The sequence below is a fragment of the Eleutherodactylus coqui genome, chromosome 8 (genome assembly GCF_035609145.1).
Source record: "Eleutherodactylus coqui strain aEleCoq1 chromosome 8, aEleCoq1.hap1, whole genome shotgun sequence".
NCBI classification, from domain to species: Eukaryota; Metazoa; Chordata; class Amphibia; order Anura; family Eleutherodactylidae; genus Eleutherodactylus; species Eleutherodactylus coqui.
The window spans coordinates 54,861,874-54,876,689 of NC_089844.1; the positions used below are offsets into that span (position 1 = coordinate 54,861,874).

At 47.5% G+C, this 14,816-nt stretch overlaps 1 long non-coding RNA gene across 1 annotated transcript; it reads right to left on the reverse strand.

Moving 5' to 3' along the window:
* Window positions 1–4,049: 4,049 nt before the first annotated feature.
* Window positions 4,050–8,636, reverse strand: LOC136576389 (uncharacterized). Its single transcript, XR_010786363.1, has 3 exons — window positions 8,494–8,636; window positions 7,787–7,961; window positions 4,050–5,036 (listed from the first exon to the last, which is right to left on the reverse strand). It is a non-coding gene; the product is annotated as an uncharacterized lncRNA (long non-coding RNA).
* Between the last annotated feature and the right edge of the window lie 6,180 nt (window positions 8,637–14,816).

The window sequence follows — 14,816 nt, forward strand, 5'->3', positions numbered from 1 at the left end:
ACCGATCAAGGAACTCCATTTATGTCAAAAGTAATGAGAGAGATGTGCAAACTTCTAAATATTAAACAACTATGTGCCTCAGTATATCACCCGCAAACTGTCAGCCTGGTCGAGAGGTTTAATAAAACTTTGAAGAGTATGTTAAAAAGGGTGGTCAGCCAAGATGGGCAGGATTGGGATTGTTTGTTGCCAGCCTTGATCTTCACAATACGTGAGGTTCCTCAATCCTCCACAGGTTTTTCTCCGTTTAAACTGTGGTAGACCGTGGTAGACACCCACGTGGTCTCCTCAACCTCGCCAAAGAAACTTGGGAAAGTGAACACACCCCCTACAAAAGTGTGGTAGAACATATTTCAGTAATGCAGGACAGGATAGTAGCTGTCATGCCCATTGTAAAGGAACACTTGGAACAGGCACAAGTGGCACAAAGTCAAATCTATAACAGGTCGGCCAAAGTCAGAACCTTTTGCCCGGGACATAGGGTGTTAGTTTTGGTGCCTACAGTAGAGAGCAAGTTCTTAGCTAAATAGCAGGGGCCCTGTGAGGTGCTTGAGCGCATAGGAGAAGTCAATTATAAAGTGTACCAACCTGGCAGGAGGAGGCCAGAGCAGGTATACCATGTGAATTTGCTCAAACCCTGGAAAGAACAAGAGTCTCCGGCAGTGGTAAATGCGCCGGGGAGCCAGGTTTTTGTGAAGTTCATGGACAAAGCTCCTGAAGTAGCTATCTCAGGGTCCCTATCTAAGGTACAGAAGCAGGAGGCAAAGGAGTTGGTGCTTCGAAACACGGATGTGTTCTCGGAACTACCGGGATGTACGTCAGTAATCAAACATGACATCGTCACGGAACCCTACGTACGGGTCCGGGTGAAACCCTACAGAATTCCTGAAGCACGTAGACAGGCTATATCAGAGGAAGTAAAGAAGATGCTGGACCTTGGGGTCATTGAAGTGTCAAAAAGTGAATGGTCTAGTCCCATTGTCCTGATTCCTAAGCCCGATGGCACTTTCAGGTTTTGCAACGACTTCAGGAAGTTGAACGAAGTCTCTAAGTTTGACTCCTACCCGATGCCACGAGTAGATGAGCTAATAGAAAGGCTAGGACATGCTAGGTTCTTCTCTACCTTGGACCTAACTAAAGGGTATTGGCAGGTACCACTTACCGACGAGGCCAAAGAAAAGACTGCCTTTTCTACTCCCGAGGGACTCTTCCAGTATGTCTGCCTACCTTTTGGGCTACATGGGGCACCAGCTACTTTCCAAAGAATGATGGATATCATCCTGAGACCTCACCGTCGGTATGCCTCTGCCTATCTGGATTACATCATTATATTTAGCAACGACTGGGAGAGTCACTTGGCAAAAGTACAGGCGGTAGTTGATTCCCTCAGGGATGCAGGGTTAACGGCAAACCCCAAGAAGTGTACGTTGGGAGTGGAAGAAGCACGTTATTTGGGGTACATAATAGGACGAGGAGTTATTAAGCCCCAAATTAATAAGGTAGAGGCCATACAAAACTGGCCCCAACCATTGACCAAGAAACAGGGGAGAGCATTTCTAGGGATTGTAGGCTACTACTGCAGGTTCATCCCTAGCTTCGCCACCATAGCAGTGCTCTTGACAGAGCTAACAAAGGGAAGAAGTTCCACCATGATCAAGTGTAATGACGAGGCCGAGCAGGCATTTCGGAAGTTAAAGACAGCCCTGTGTAGAGAGCCGGTCTTAATTACTCCCGACTTCAGCAAAACATTCGTAGTACAGACAGATGCGTCTGATGTGGGGGTGGGGGCTGTTCTTTCCCAAGCGGTTAGAGACGAGGAGCACCCAGTCATCTATCTTAGTAGGAAACTTACCCCCGCACAGAGAAATTATAGCATCGTGGAACGAGAGTGTCTGGCGATAAAGTGGGCTTTAGAGTCCCTACGGTATTATTTGTTAGGACGACACCTCAGATTGGTGACAGACCACTCCCCTCTCACCTGGATGAGTCAGGCCAAAGAGCAAAACGCTCGGGTGACGAGGTTGTTCCTTTCTTTACAAAACTTTAAATTTAATGTAGAGCACAGGGCTGGTAAGCTACAAGGAAATGCTGATGCGTTGTCCCGAACCCACTGCTTGATTAGTAAAAGTGTTCGCCCCTACGGGTTAGAGCAGAGGGTATGTGAGGTATTGAGGGGCGTAGTAGTGGATGGTCGCTATGTCGCCCCTAGGTTCCGGTATTATGCCTAAGGGGACTGGAGGAAGGTAACGTACCGCTGTTTGAGACGTGAGAAGCCAGGAGCGCAATGTGGTCTCCAGCAAGTACTTGCTGAAGTATCTGGGCCTGGTTTTTTGGAATGGATGTCAGGTTGGTAGTGGGGCCATCCATTCCACTTCCTCCACTCCAGGGTATGGGCGAGCCCCAAGCAGCACAGGTGCTGAGGCTGAGCCAGCAGGAGGAGGTGCATAAATAGCAGGTGCACTGACACAGAGGGAGATTAGATGGCTGCTGGACCCTGGCAGCCTGTGTTACCTGCTGGAGACAAGAGCCCTGCTGTGCGCTGCACCTGCTGAGTGCGACCTGATCAGGCAGGGAGGCCTGATATCCGTATTTGGGACTATTATTTTTTTGCCTGAAGCTAAGGTTGAACATTGTGTTGCTGTTCTGAACTAAAATAAACGCAGGTCACGCCTGCTCTTGGTCTGTATCCACCAGTTTCCGTCTCTGGACGCCGCCAAACCCGCACTCTACCGAGCTGTCCTCCCACAATATATAATTTGTCTCTTCCCCTTTAAAAGCTACTATTTAAGAACAGGAATATTGAAGACAAATTCCCCCAAATTTGGGATTGCTGGATAAATTCCTCATATTCTCTATGCCCAGATACCATGTGTACAACTCTACCAGAGTTTATGGGATTAGAACACCCCCCATCATTGTGTGCTGTCTAACGCTCCCTAACTGGGGTAGCTGTACACACACAAATATCTGACAAGCGGCTGAATTTGGCATTGTCCCAGTCATTTCTCCGTTTTCTGCTTGCACACAATACTATGCAGCTAGTATCTTTACACGTGCTGTAGTAGGGCTTTTACCCACTAGCCTTTCTTTTAGCTGCGATGTCGCTGCGTTTTTTTTCCCCCAAATGTCAATTCGAACAAAAATTGCAGAAGTGCAAACTTGCGATTTTTGAGCGACGCGATTTTAATATTAGAAAGTTGCATTGACATTTGGAAACAAAAAGCGAAATCGCAGCGAAAAAAAAAAAACGCTAGTGGGTATGAGCCCTTATTGTATTGTTTTCTCTTACATTTTCATGCTTTACAAACCTGGATCCAACAAATTTTGTTTGTAGAATTCAATAAAACTTTATTGTCAATAAAGATATAAATTGCAAAAAAAAAGTCCTTATATGGCCATGCTGATGGAAAAATATAAGGTATAGCTCTTGGAAGGCAAGAATGAAAAAATAAAACATTGCCACTAGAGATGAGCGAGCGCACTCGCTAAGGGCAAATACTCGAGCGAGTATTGCCTTATGCGAGTACCTGCCCGCTCGTCTCTAAAGATTCGGGTGCCGGTGGGGGTGAGCAGTGAGTTGCGGGAGCGGGATGGGGGAGATAGATCTCCCCCTCCCTCCCGTTCCTCCCCACTCTCCCCCGACGCTCCCCGCCCCCCGCCGGCACCCGAATCTTTTGAGAAGAGCAGGCAGGTACTCGCAAAAGGCAATACTCACTCGAGTATTTGCCCTTAGCAATACAGGTGACAAGGCTAAGGGGTTAAACAATTGCATTTGGTAAGTCATATGCTTATTTGTGATATTATAAATAGAGATGAGCGAACGTGCTCGTTTAGAGGAATTACTCGATCGAGCATCGCTTTTTTCAAGTAACTGCCTACTCAGGCGAAAAGATTCAGGGAGCGCATGGGCAGCGGGGGAGAGCGGGGGGTAGCAGGGGGGAACAGGGGGGAGCTCTCTCTCTCTCATCCCCCCCCCCCTCACTCCCCACTGCAACCACCCGCTCGCCCCCCCAGGTGCCCCCCCGAATCTTTTCGCCTGATTAGGCAGTTGCTCGAAAAAAGCGATGCTCAATCGAGTAATTGCTCTAAACGATCACGTTCGCTCATCTCTAATTATAAACCATTTTTCCCAACATGCCTAGAACATTCTACATGTTTATAACACTGGAGGCGGCTTCACACGGGCGTATTTGCACGCACAAAATTTGCAGTGCAATACGCAGAGAATAGAACCCTATGGTTTTAATGGGTTAATTCTCATTTCCTTTTTTGCGCACGCATAAAGTAGGACCTGCTCTATGTTTGTGCAGATCTGTGCACCAAGGATCCCCATAGAAGTCTGTGGAAGGCACACAAGGGGATGCATGAAACCCTGCGCAATTCCGTGAAAAAAAAACACACATCTGGAACTCGTGTTTGTCTGCCGTACGCAAATAGACATTCCTGGCGTGCTCAAAAAATACAATAACACACACACAAAAAAGCCTTGTGAAGCTGCCCTAATAGATAAGAACATTGTGGAGGTTTTTTAGAGGGGGGGGGGGGGGGTTATACTTTTTCAGTGATTGTGATTTTCATAAAGCGGCCAATTTTCGCCATTTGTTCACACACCATGTCAGATGAGGCAGGAGTTAAAATATCTGTACTTGATACACACAGCGATGGTGGAATGTGTAATCCTTTACTTGACTTATCAAGAAACAGGGGTCCGGTGAAATGTAAAACAGGGCCAAATGGAGTTTTCAATTCCCAGTATGAGCGAAAAGTGTCCCAGAGCACAACATATTTTTCGCTAGGGTTAATAAACCAGCTTTGACAGCCATATTCCCCTACTTGTAGCCCCCAGGCCTGTGGGGGAGAGTCCGATGTATAGGCATGGGTAATTCTTTCCCATATAATCATCATTGGAAAACATGCCTCATGAAAATCCTTGGAGCACATCAATTCCATCTCCTTATTGATTACCGATGTCTTCTTTCCAGAACGTCTTCAAAAGCACAAAATAAAAGTGCTAAATTGGTGCGGAGAGGAAATGTCTGGAATATAAAACAACATTCTTGGTTAATGAATCTCCACAAATGCATCACTCAGTTTAGCGGTCATACGTTCTGAGGCCTTAGTCACACGGGCGTTTTTTGCCTCGATTTGCGGATCGCATGACGGATGCGCATCCGCAAATCGTGTGACCGGGGCCGAAAAATCGCCCGAAAAATCTGCTCCTAGCCGCGTTTCAATAGAAACGGGCCGGAGCTGTCCAGCGCATTGAATTCAATGGAGCCGGCAATACAGCCGGCTCCATTGAAGCAATGGGCTGCGGGCGATCTCACGATAAATTTTCGGGAAGGGCTTAAAAATATAAGCCCTTACCTGAAAATCATCCTAAAATGTGTAAAAATAAAAAATATATATATACTCACCTGGTCCCGGCAGACGGAGTTTAGCCACGGCCGGCCGGCAGTTCTCCTGAACTGCTCTGAGTAGTATTCAGCAGCCGGGGATTTAAAATCCCCGCCTGCTGAATGAGCTGCCTCTGATTGGTCACAGCCTGACCAATCAGAGGCAGCTCTCACTCACACCCATTCTGTGAGTGAGAGCTGCCCCTGATTGGTCCCTGCGCTGAGCCAATCAGAGGCAGCACTCACTCACCCATTCATGAATTCATGAATGGGTGTGAGTGAGAGCTGCCTCTGATTGGTGAGGCTGTGACCAATCAGAGGCAGCTCATTCAGCAGGCGGGGATTTTAAATCCCCGGCTGCTGAATACTACTCAGAGCAGTTCAGGAGAACTGCCGGCCGGCCGCGCTGAACTCCGTCTGCCGGGACCAGGTGAGTATATATTTTTTTTTGTTTTTACACATTTCTGGATGAATTTCCGGGAAGGGCTTATATTTTTAAGCCCTTCCTGAAAATTCATCAAGCGATCGCTGGCAGCCCATTGCTTTCAATGGAGCCGGCTGTATTGCCGGCTCCATTGAATTCAACGGGCAAACATCCTTCTTCTCTGCCACAGCTGTTACAGCTGTGGCGGAGGAGAATGATTTATCTACTATATGTTCTCAATGGGGCCCCATTGAGCGCATATAGAGAAGAGAACAGGAATCGCAGATAGGTGCGATCTGCGATTTCTGTTCTATAATTTATCGGACGAGCGCATAAAAAGCGCTCATGTGTCCAATACCATTGCTTTGCAATGGTTTTATAAAATCGCCGGACGCATGCGCAAATCGCGCGAAAAAACGCCCGTCTGACTGAGCCCTTAAATGGGTTGTCTGGAACTTTTACTAATGATCAGCTGTATGAAGGCTTGGTTTTTTTTCGGGACGAGTTGTATTTTTCAATGCTGCTATTTAATGTACCATATAATGTATTGAATTTTTGTTGTTTTACCACTGTAAATTAGGATTGAAGTGGCTGCCACTAGGGGTCGCCCTGCCAGATTCTCTGCAATCCACTGTCTGTCATTAAAGTCTCATTTACACGCAAAGATAATCTTTCAAACAATTGAAAGACTGAAAGTTTTAAAATCGTTTTGCATAAAGTACTAATGGGCACTAATGCCCATTGGTACTTTATCAGCTTCAATTGCATGCAAATGAGCCTCCTGGAGCTGCTTGCGGAACTCAGCAGGTGATCTTAGCTCTGCAATTGGCTCCATTGTTCTGGCATGGTCTGCTAAGAGAAAACAATGTAATCTCTAGCTCCCGTGGAGATAACAGCCTGCAGTCTTATTGACTGCAATGGAAGCCGTCCTTGCGATTTTCCGCACAGAATAGAACCTTCTGCGATTCTTCCCCCGCGAGCCGAAAATCGCAGTTGATTTCCGTTCGTGGGCAGGGGGGAATCGTTTAGCACAGCATGTCTATGAACGGTCATTGCTGCGGAATTCGCGGTGGGTGTCTGGCCGTAAATTCCGCAGCGATAATCTATCTGTGGGCATTGGCCCTAAAGGGGAAGGTGTTCAATCAAAATTAAAAAAAATTTTGGCCAAAAAAAATGAAAAGTCATTACTTGGGGAGGGGGTCCGGCCAGGGACACAGAGGGACACGGACACTGTTAGGGTACATTCACACATAGCATATTTTGTTGTGACCGGTACCAAAATCAGCATAAAAAACTGCTTGCCTGGAAAACCCCTGTATGTTTACACGTGGCAGACTGTCCGCAGCAGGCGCGGCACAGACCGCCAGGGTGAAGGAGTGCGCTGACAGCCGAAGACTGGAACACTGGAGTTAAAATGATACTTTGAGCTAAGCCCCACCTCTAACCACACCCCCATTTGGGTACGGGCACTCTGTTTAAAAAATTTTTCCTTAGGGTGCCCCAAGGCTGACAAGGTTTGGAAACTCCGCTCTATAGAGTTGAAGTTTAGGGGAAGTCCGAAATACCGCTGAGTCTTCGGCCAGGCTCACACGAATGTATTTCAGTTGCGTATTATGTCCATTCACGCTTGCGTATATTTATTGCATATATATTACGCGTGTAAAAATAATGCAGCGCGTTCTATTTTCCCACGTATACTGTCCATGCGCAGGCATATACGTGTAAAAATGTGACAATACGCAAATAATACAAATTCTATGCCGCGTATTACCGTACGGCCGTGTGAGCGCGGCCTAAATGAAAGCCTGGAAAATACATAAGAAGGTTCATTCCTACACAGTTTTATCAGGTTTCATCTATTCTGCAATGTATATTGTAACATTGTATCTACAGGTGTATTAAAGGGCCGGCGCTCCAGTGAGAACATCAGCAAGTAAGTTACACTGGTGATGGAACAGCCGCTCACCTTTGGGCCTCTGATAGGCTAATGTCAACGGCCTTGGTTGGATGGAGGATGGACAGCTCCAAATATCCCCGATGGTGGAGCAGCTGCTGGCAGCAGACGATGTAGAGACCGACCCAGGAGGAGACCAGGAAGTCCTTCTACATCCTCGCAGATGGTTTGTGAGCTGTCACATTTCCTGTTGGGTATAAAGTCCTTTCTGTTGTACTTACACATCATTCTATCATGCGGGACGCCACCCTTGGGTCTGACAACCAGTATCTGTTATGTCATATCATATTACATATATTATATTAGTTTTATATCATTATATATATATATATATATATATATATATATATATATATATACATATATATATATATATATATATATGTTTTACATAATTTCATCATTTTCACACTGTTTTTATATCTTATTATGTTTTTATTCCATGCCTTATATTTATCACTTTCACACCCGTATCCTCCTCTTCTCCTTATCACCTGGTTGGCTCTCCCTGTCCCTCTTATTCCAGATACACTCTCTAGTTATTGCATCCATGTCTGGTGTTACTCGCCCCTTCTATCTTTCCATCCACCCCTCTATTCACTGCGTCTTCATAACCCCTCACCATACAGCCCGCCCGCCTTCTTCAGTGCCTCTTCATCACTGCCTGTCACAAAGCCCCTTGCCCCCCTCTTCTCTCTCCTTTGCATCTCCATACTTACGGTACTTCCCATCCCATCCTCGCTGGTCACAGAGCCCCTTCAGCCCCCTTTCCTCTGCGTCATTACACAATCCCGTCACAAGCCCCCTTTGCCCCCCTCTCCTCAGCATCACCAAACGTAAGCAGCATCTCGAGCCGCCGGTCACAGAGCCCCAATCGGACCCCTTTCCTCTCCCTCCAAGGCGCAGGCGCAGTAGAATATTTTACGCAGGCGCAGTGGGGACCTCTCTCTCCCGTTCTGCCCCGCATCTTTGTTTTTCCCGCGCTGTCAAGCTCCGTATTATGACAGCTGTGACCTGCGCTCTAGAGCAGCGCCTCTGCTGGACACAGGTGTCACCTACATGCCGTTATGGTAAGTCCCTTCATAGCCAGCCTCATCAGCCATTGGCATGATTACTTATATATGCCTATTACACTGCAGGAGCCTAACCCCTGCCCTAACTAGCACCAGCCTTTGACTCATCTCCCGCCTGTGCCCCAGCGCTTCCTTTGACCCGTTTCCAGCCTGCGCCCCAGCGGTTTCTCCGCCCCGGCTCCCACTTGCGCCCCAGCGGTTCCTCTGCCCCGTTTCCTGCCTGTGCCCCAGCGATTCCCCCGCCCTGCTTGTGCCCCAGCAGTTCCGCCACGCCGGCTCCCGCCTGCGCCCCAGCAGTTCCGCCACGCCGGCTCCCGCCTGCGCCCCAGCAGTTCCGCCACGCCGGCTCCCGCCTGCGCCCCAGCAGTTCCGCCACGCCGGCTCCCGCCTGCGCCCCAGCAGTTCCGCCACGGCGGTTCCCGCCTGCGCCAGAGCAGTTCCGCCACGCCGGCTCCCGCCTGCGCCCAAGCAGTTCCTCCACTCCGCTTGTGCCCTGGCGGCTCCTCCGGCCCGCCTCCCGCCTGCGCCCCGGCGTTTCCTGCGCCCCGGCGGCTCCGCCACCCCGCCTCCCGCCTGCACCCCGGCGGCTCCTTTGGCCCATCTCCCGCCTGCGCCCCGGCGGCTCCTCCAGCCCGTCGCAGATCCAGCACAAAATGCTGGAAGGAATAGCGCTGCTCGCAATGCTTTTTCTTTCAGTAAATTGCCGGACGGCTGAGCGGAAACTGAACGGACACTATTGTAGTTAATGGGGTCCGTTCAGCACTATTTGGTTCCATCATAAGACCGACCTGTCTGGCCAGGGGATTCCCCTTTCCTGCTACCCGAATGATGCAGGAAAATGGAATCCCAGCCGCAGATGTGAGGCCAGCCTAATGCCCCATTTACAAGGAATGATTTTTGAAAATGACTGACCGACGAGTGAAAATCGTGGCGTTCAGTTGGCATAAAAATCCTCACTGATTCGGGCACTTATCATGGCGTTTAATCACCGCTAGGGAAGTGCTTAATGTAGAAATAAGTGCCTGAGCATGAATAAGCTGGTGATGACGTCACCAACTCCGTCCATGGGCCCATGTAACAGAGCCGATAGATCGATGCATACATTACTAAATAAACAGACTGATACTCCATGTGCCTGTTTTCCCCTTGCTGTTGCAGGAATGGGAGCTGGCAGTGTTACACTGACGCCCAGACATCTATCTGCAGAACTTCCCCAGAAGATCACAACTACTGAATGCTTTACCTTTGAGCTGGCATCATTGTAAGTTTTGATCCTGTTCTCTTCTGAACATCAATCTAACATGTATCTTTTTTCTATGGCCGGGCTCACATGACCATGTTGGTATAGCGTATTCTGCAAGCTGTGAATACACAGTGCCAATCTCCCATAGGGTGCCACGTTGCCGTTCACACCAATTGTGCAAAATACGCTTGCAAGGAAAATGGCAACATGTTCTAGCTTGGCGCGTATTAGGCACGCATACACACCAAGATAGTGCGTGGCGATTGCAGCGCGCAGCAAGTACGCAGTGTCATTGAAGCGTGCCGGCGCATCTCCCGCAGGCAACACACAGCCAATTAGGGCTGGTAAAGAAGAATGCTACTGTTGTTAATGTATGAATTTCCACTATATCTTTGGTTGTAATACCAACTATTCCGTACAATCTGCAGACCCAAAAGAACGGAACGGAATAGAAGCTTTCTTTCTGGCATGTCGGTGGATATTACATTCCATCCACTGCTTGGTGAGGACACTTTTTTTTTTTTTTTTAAATGCATTAAGTTTTGATGACGACTAATTGAAAAAAATGAAGTAGTTTTTTTTTCCGTTTACATAACCCTTAATTTACCACATTTGGGCCACCTGCAGGCGGCCAGGTCGGATCCCCTGCGAGAATCCTCGCAGAGGGACCCGACCCCTGCCCCTGCAGGGACCAGTGCGGGCCTCACTTTCTCCCGCGGCTCCGGCTCACTGATGTGCCGGCCAGCCGGCGCATGTGCAGAGCGGAGCCGGCTGCCTGGGAGTGACATTTCTATGTGGACCTCTCCGAGACCCGCACAGAAATAGAACATGTCGCGATTTGTTTTCCGTGTGCTCTCACCAGACGCACTCAGACCCAATGGGGAAGGGATAACGAGGAAGGGGTATCCCCCTACAGCCAGAAGGCTCTATTCTAGTTATAGCGATGATTTTACTAAATGAAGAATAAAGTAGATTTCGTGTTTATGGAGTTACAACACCAAATGCCAACCACACGTCCAAGCAGGGTGTAGAATGAAACATTATCCGCGCTGCCCATGTGTTGTAGAAACTGGCGTGTTTGTTGTAATCATCAGCGCCAAGCTGTTCTATATGCATTCTATTATCTAATGCTTCTAGCCATAGCAGTCCTCTGGGGGTGATGTTGACTTCCATAGCTTAGGGATAAGTTGACACATGGCTAAGAGAGAGAATCTCAGTGGACTTGCTTGGGCCCTTGCCAGAGAGCCTAGAAGCAGTGTAAGCAGAGCCATTTCTGGGGCGAAGGTCCGGGAGGAATTAATAGCCGCATGATATACCCTTTTTATGTTGTGCCACGTAGGCAGGAGTAAGGGGCAGGACCACCATATTTGTAAGGAGGAGCATCTCCAACAAATATTTTGGGACTGGGGGAACATTTTGGCCAATCGTGATGGAGTTCTGTACCATTGGGTTAAAAGTTAATAGTTGAGTAGAGATGAGCGAACCTACTCGGCCATGCCCCTTCTTCGCCCGAGCGCCGCTATTTTCGAGTACTTCCGTACTCGGGCGAAAAGATTCGGGGGGGCGCTGTGGGTGAGTGGGGGGTTGGAGCGGGGAGTGGGGGGGAGAGAGAGAGGGCTCCCCCCCCCCCTGTTCCCCGCTGCTACCCCCCGCTCCGCCACGCCTCCCCCTGCCCCCCCCCCCCCCCCCCGAATCTTTTCACCCGAGTACGGAAGTACTCGAAAATCGCGGTGCTCGATCGAGTAATTACTCGAAACGAGTATATTCGCTCATCTCTATAGTTGAGCTCTTGGAACTTGTTGGACCTTGTTGTCATAGGATTTGGACTGCTTTGTAAGTGGTTAGGATGTAAAATATTCAAATGCATTTTCTGATGTGTTTTTTTTTTTTTCTTCCCTTCACTAGGAAAATCTAGCTACTCACAATGCCGAGTTGTTTGGTAAATCAGTGCCTTAGCGGAACTGGTCGTAAGGGACAAAGCAAGAAGATAATTCTGCACCCCTTTCCAAAAGAATTATACAGGATAAAAGTATGGTTGCAGCAGACCGGTCAAATGTTCTATGACCTTGATGGCTTATCACAGAAGATACTAGAAGGCAATAAACACAACAAATATCGCCTCTGCTCGTGCCACTTCACACCAGATTCATATCTCACTCACGACTCCATTAGGTCATTGAGAGCGGATGCCGTACCCTCGATTTTCCCGATTCCAATTGAAGGAGAATGTGTTATTTCTGAAAGCTTGAAAAAGAAACGGGCCTCAAGACAGAAAAGACTTTTACAATGTGCGGCCCAAAGTACCGCCGTTAACTTTACACCCGGAGAGCAAGAAATGGTTGTGGATTTAGAATTCAAAAGGGACGGATTCTGCAACATGGGGACACAAACTGATTACACAATGTCCAATTCAATTGTGGTGGTGTCACAAATCCAAGTTCCGGAATCCTCCGTTATCTACAGTCCAATTGCAGCTGGTAGGTATTTCAAAAGTCAATTCATGTCGAGTCCTGTTGAGTCCCAGCTTCGAATTAAGAAATCTAGTAGCACAGACTGCGATTCTCCAATTAAATACGAGATTATTTGAAGATGAAGAGGATAAAACTTGCATCGTTTGGTCAATGAACACCAATGGGATGGAAACTAGTGCAGTCAATGCACCCATAGCCCGCTTGACGATGTGGAGAGAGACACTTTACGGCTAAAGAAAAGAAATCCTTCCATACACGAATGTAGCAAAAGTTGTCAGAAGTCATCAACTCATCAAAGACCCCCCACAGTTGGCTGGCGACTATCATACAGGGAATCTTGAGGAGTTCAACAGTCTAGCCTTGAAATACAGGACAAAAACAACCCTTATTGGTATTGACGCTATGGAGGCCAGAACAATATTGGCAGTAATAACACACAACAGCAATGTTAGAGGTCATCAGGGTTTCAAAAAGAGATACAGAAGGCGCAGAAACCAAAACAACAACAAAAAGGCAAAAATAGATGGACAGTACAGGAAGTATACAAAAAATGTGGACTGATTACAACAAAAACATTACAATGGATGTTCTGGGACTACCGTGTTTCCCCCGAAAATAAGCTGTACCCTGATTTTCGGGGGCGGGGAGGACTGAAATAGAAGTCCTACCCGAAAATAAGCCCTAGCTACACTACATTGGAAAAAAAAAAGCAATACTCACCTAGCAGGTACTGTCCAGGTCTCTCCCGCAGTTCTCCGCACCGACAGAACATTGCTTGCTAGTGACGGTTTGTAAACCCGCCTCCAGCAAGCGATTGCTCTCATTGGTTCTCGAGCGCCACAGTGATTGGCTGAGCCGCGGCGCTCGAGAACAAATGAGAGCAATCGCTTTCTGGAGGCTGGGTTTACACACCCCGTTACCAGAAAGTGATGTTCTGACGATACTGAGAACTGCAAGAAAGCCTGCCGGAACTGCAGATAACAGCCGGAGGGACCCGGATGGCTCCTGCTAGGTGAGAATTATAAGACATACCCTGAAAACAAAACCCTGTACTTCTTTTGAGGCAAAAATTAATATAAGACAGGGTATTATTTTTAGGAAAACACAGAAGTACCATTTCTAACACCAAGTATACTGTAAACAAAGAACGTCCGAATAAAGCTGAAATAAGATAAGAAGTCTGTAGGTTTCCCTTCACACAACCATCCAAATAGCTATTTTTTTTAAAATATATATAGAGATGAGCCTGCATCTGTCTTTTCGAGTTTACTGATTACGTGTCTGAGCACCATGCGGGGGGGCGGAGGGGCAGAGAGAGATCTCTAATTATAATAGTTATTTTTTAAATTAATCTGAAGTCTATCATTCTATTTGGCCATGAAATATGACTGCCCGTATAAGAGCCCAACCTGCGGCTGTGTTGATTTACACCTCTTGTGTACATTGCAGTTTGTACTCTCAAAACCCAAGAAAGTTTCAATCTCCCTCCTGGGACTTGTCCAAGACGCGGTACAGAACTGTAAGCAGCCATTAGGTCTCTTCAATCATTATTCCAGAATCATTCCTACATGCAAAATAGCCAATACATCAACGAGCACGGATCCTTGCAGGGGTCCCTCAACTACCTTGAGCGCCATACTGTAAAGTGGCTGACACACTATAATACATCCTTGAAATCAGTGTGTATGAAATCTGCTACTATGACCCCACAAGTTTAAGGGCTCATTCTCACGGGTGTATTGTCACCACGTATTACTTATGTGTACATCCCGTACATAATACGCAGTCAATGGACTTTCATTGATCCATGTACACCTGCATGTGAACACTGCATAGCAATACGCCAGAGAAATCAATCACAGCATGCTCTACTTCTCTGCGTATCATACACAGCATTTGTATGGCCTGCGTATCATACACTGTCCATATGCAATACATTGCGTATGGTTAGCGTTTCCGTTTCCATTCGCATCCCTGCTCTGAATAGAATTTTAAAAAAATACGCATGTCCGTGAGTGTGTCCATCGCTGGCATGCGCAGTGCACTATACAGCCCATACACGGTCCCTGCCAGCAGAGCATATGGGCTGTAATGTGTACAACGCTGTGGGAGACCCAAAATGTTGTACGTATACACCCGTGTGAATGAGCCCTAACTCCAAATAGCTGACAAACTACTTATGATGAGTCTATATACCTTAGGAACAATTCTACAACTTAATGTCATACCCTTTACACAAGTCTTTAAAACAATGA